Source organism: Salvelinus sp. IW2-2015, linkage group LG15 (assembly GCF_002910315.2).
Source record: "Salvelinus sp. IW2-2015 linkage group LG15, ASM291031v2, whole genome shotgun sequence".
In the NCBI taxonomy this organism is placed as follows: domain Eukaryota; kingdom Metazoa; phylum Chordata; class Actinopteri; order Salmoniformes; family Salmonidae; genus Salvelinus; species Salvelinus sp. IW2-2015.
In genome coordinates, this window is record NC_036855.1 from 17,441,942 (window position 1) to 17,446,202 (window position 4,261).

Here is a 4,261-nt window from a genome sequence, read left to right on the forward strand (position 1 = left end):
CTAATCTATGGATTTTCACATAACTGGGAAAGGGTGCAGCCATAGATGGGCTGGGAGGGCATAGGCCCACCTACTTGGCAGCAAGGCCCATCCACTGGGGAGCCAGGCCAGCAATCAGAATTAGTTTTTCCCCACAAAAAGGCTTTATTACAGAATGAGTCCCCCCCCATGTAACGATCATGCTGTTTAATCAGCTTCGTGATATTGCCACACCTGTCAGGTGGATGCATTATCTTGGTAAAGAAGAAATGATCACTAACAGGGATATAACACATTTCTGCCAAAAAAGTTTGAGAAATAAGCTTTTGGTGCGTATGGACCATTTCTGGATTTTTTATTTCAGCTCACGAAACATGACCAAACACTTACATGTTGCGTTTATATTTTTGTTCAGTGTACTTTCCAGCTTGCAATACACTGCACATGTGTGTACTCATGGTCTAAAGTTCGCTGGGAGGTAAGCACATTCTCATATCAAGTTGCATTTCTTGAAATGCCAACTTTTGCATGACAACTGTCACCACACCTCGTTGGGGTGTAGTTTGTATGTACAGTTGAAGTCGGAAGTTTACATACACTTAGGTTGGAGTCATTAAAACTTGTTTTTCAACCATCCACAAATTTCTTGTTAACAAACTATAGTTTTGGCAAGTCGGTTAGGACATCTACTTTGTGCATGACACAAGTCATTTTCCAACAATTGTTTACAGACGTATTATTTCACTTATAGTTCACAGTATCACAAGTCCAGTGCGTCAGAAGTTTACATACACTAAGTTGAATGTACAGCTTGGAAAATTCCCGAAAAGGATGTCATGGCTATAGAAGCTTCTGATAAGCTAATTGACATCATTTGAGTCAATTGGAGGTGTACCTGTGGATGTATTTCAAGGCCTCCTTCAAACTCAGTGCCTCTTTGCTTGACATCATGGGAAATCATAAAAAGAAATCAGCCAAGACCTCAGAAAAACAATTGTAGACCTCCACAAGTCTGGTTCATCCTTGGGAGCAATTTCCAAACGGCTGAAGGTAAACGTTCATCTGTACAAAACAATAGTACGCAAGTATAACACCATGGGACACGCAGCCGTCATACCGATGAGGAAGGAGATGCGTTCTGTCTCTAGAGATGAACGTACTTTGATGCGAAAGGTGCAAATCAATCCGCAGAACAACAGTAAAGGACCTTGTGAAGATGCTGGAGGAACAGGTACAAATATCTCTATATCCACAGTAAACGATCCTATATCGACATAACTGGAAAGGCGCTCAGCAAGGAAGAAGCCACTGCTCCAAAACGACATAAAACAGCTAGACTACGGTTTGCAACTGCACATGGAGACAAAGATAATACTTTTTGTAGAAATGTCTCTGGTCTGATAAAACAAAAATAGAACTGTGGCATAATGACCATCGTTATGTTTGGAGGAAAAAGGGGGATGCTTGCAAGCCGAAGAACACCATCCCAACCGTGAAGCACGGGGGTGGCAGCATCATGTTGTGGGGGTGCTTTGCTGCAGGAGGGGCTGGTGCACTTCACAAAATAGATGGTATCATGAGGCAGGAAAATTATGTGGATATATTGAAGCAACATCTCAAGACATCAGTCAGGAAGTTAAAGTTTGGTCGTAAATGGGTCTTCCAATGAGCAATGACCTCAAGCATTCTTCCAAAGTTGTGGCAAAATGGCTTAAGGGCAACAAAGTCAAGGTATTGGAGTGGCTATCACAAAGCCCTGACCTCAATCTATAGAAATTTGTGGGCAGAACTGAAAAGCCTGTGGCGAGCAAGGAGGCCTACAAACCTGACTCAGTTACACCTACACCATACAGTTGAAGTCGGAGGTTTACATACGCCTTATCCAAATACATTTAAACTCAGTTTTTTTTTTACACTTAAGGACAACAAAGCCAATACCATTGACTTGTTGCCCTTAAGCCATTTTGCCACAACTTTGGAAGAATGCTTGAGGTCATTGCCCATTTGGAAGACCATTTACGACAAACTTTAACTTCCTGACTGATGTCTTGAGATGTTGCTGTCAGGAGGAATGGTCCAAAATCCACCCAACTTATCGTGGGAAGCTTGTGGAAGGCTACCCGAAATGTTTGACCCAAGTAAACAATTTAAAGGCAATGCTACCAAATACTAATTAGTGTATGTAAACTTCTGACCCACTGGGAATGTGATGAAAGAAATAAAAGCTGAAATAAATCATTCTCTCTACTATTATTCTGACATTTCACATTCTTACAGTAATGTGGTGATCCTAACTGACCTAAGACAGGGAATTGTGAAAACTGAGTTTAAATGTATTTGGATAAGGCGTATGTAAACTTCCGACTTCAACTGTATGCACTGTTTACAAAAGAGGACCTGGTGTGCTTGATCTGCTTTGCAAGCATTCCCGGAAGTCTTGCGATGTTGGCTATGGGTTTAGAACTCTGTGCATGTTTTCTTTATAGTATTTTTATTATTTCACCTTTATTTAACCACGGTAGGCAGTTGAGAACAAGTTCTCATTTACAACTGCGACCTGGCCAAGATAAAGCAAAGCAGTGCGACAAAAACAAGAACACAGAGTTGCACATAAAAAACGTATAGTCAATAACACAATAGTTAAATCTATGTACAGTGTGTGCAATGTAGAAGAGTAGGGAGGTAAGGCAATAAATAAGCCATGGAGGTGAAATAATTACAACTTAGCATTAACACTGGGTGATAGATGTGCAGATGATGATGTGCAAGTAGAGATACTGGGGTGCAAAAGAGCAAGATGATAAGTAACAATATGGGGAGGAGGTAGTTGGGTGTGCTATTTACAGATTGGCTGTGTACAGGTACAGTGATCGGTAAGCTGCTCTGACAGCTGATGCTTAAAGTTAGAGAGGGAGAAATAAGACTCCAGCTTCAGTGATTTTTGAAATTCGTTCCAGTCACTGGCAGCAGAGACTGGAAGGAAAGGCGGCCAAAGTAAGTTTTTGGCTTTTGGGGTGACCAGTGAAATACACCTGCTGGAGCACGTGCTACGGTGGGTGTTGCTATGGTGACCAGTGAGCTGAGATAAGGCAGGGCTTTACCTAGCAAAGACTTATAGATGACCTAGAACCAGTGGGTTTGGCGAAATATGAAGCGAGGGCAGCCAACGAGAGCATACAGGTGCAGTCGTGGGTAGTATATGGGGCTTTGATGACGAAAACGGATGGCACTGTGATAGACTGCATCCAATTTGCTGAGTAGAGTGTTGAGGCTATTTTGTAAATGACATCGCCCGAAGTCAAGATCGGTAGGATAGTCAGTTTTGTGAGGGTATGTTTAGAGCATGAGTGAAGGATGCTTTGTTGCGAAATAGGAAGCCGATTCTAGATTTAATTTTGGATTGGAGATGCTTAATGTGAGTCTGGAAGGAGAGTTTACAGTCTAACAGACACCTAGGTATTTGTAGTTGTCCACATATTCTAAGTCAGAAATTTTTTTAATGGGGCATGCTTATTTAAGATGGTGAGGAAAACACTTTTAAAGAGCAACCAGGCATACTCTACTGATGGGATGAGGTCAATATCCTTCCAGGATACCCGGGCCAGGTCGATTAGAAAGGCCTGCTCGCTGAAGTGTTTTAGGGAGCGTTTGACAGTGATGAGGGTGACCGCAGACCCATTACACACACAGGCAATGAAGCAGTGATTGCTGAGATCCTGGTTGAAGACAGCAGAGGTGTATTTAGAGGGCAAGTTGGTCAGGATGATATCTAAGAGGGTGCCCATAGTTACGGATTTAGGGTTGTACCTGGTAGGTTCATTGATAATTGGTGTGAGATTGAGGGCAGCTTAGATTGTAGGACGGCCGGGGTGTTAAGTATGTCCCAGTTTAGGTCACCTAACAGTACGAACTCTGAAGATAGATGGGGGGCAATCATATCACATATGGTGTCCAGGGCACAGCTGGGGGCTGAAGGGGGTCTATAAAAAGCGGCAACGGTGTGAGACTTGTTTCTTGAAAGGTGGATTTTTAAAAGTAGAAGCTCGACTTGTTTGGGCACAGATCTGGATAGTATGACAGAACTCTAAAGGCTATCTCTGCAGTAGATTACAACTCCGCCCCCTTTGGCAGTTCTATCTTGTCGGAAAATGTTATAGTTAAGGATGGAAATTTCAGGATTTTTGGTGGCCCTCCTAAGCCAGGATTCAGACACGGCTAGGACATCCGGGTTGGCGGAGTGTGCTAAAGCAGTGAATAAAACAAACTTAGGGAGGAGGCTTAT